The sequence below is a fragment of the Microtus oregoni genome, unplaced genomic scaffold, assembly GCF_018167655.1.
Source record: "Microtus oregoni isolate MIOR12 unplaced genomic scaffold, Mior012 000087F_ref0000451, whole genome shotgun sequence".
Lineage (NCBI taxonomy): Eukaryota > Metazoa > Chordata > Mammalia > Rodentia > Cricetidae > Microtus > Microtus oregoni.
Window position 1 is genome coordinate 208,094 of NW_024544554.1, and position 337 is coordinate 208,430.

Genomic DNA, 337 nt, shown 5'->3' on the forward strand with positions numbered 1-337 from the left:
ACCATGTTTTATTACAGTGAGGTTTGGCCGTGACTGAATGAATAGTCATTCCAAGATGCAGCAGTTCAAAAGAGACAGAGTTGTCGGTAGTTTAAGAGGGAGTCACACGTCTTCCAGGCCAGCCTGACGTGCACCTCAAACTGGTCTTGAACTCATGGCGGTCCTCTTGCCTCAGTGTCGGGAGTGCTGGAACTACAGGCATGAACCACCACAATTAGGTGGGTTTTGTTCTGTTTTTGGAGGTCTGTCTGATTCAGAGCCAGCAGTCAGCAGGCCGGAATCAAGGACCCAGACTTTCCTTCTTCTACTCAGTTAATAATTGGTACAAAATAGGCCC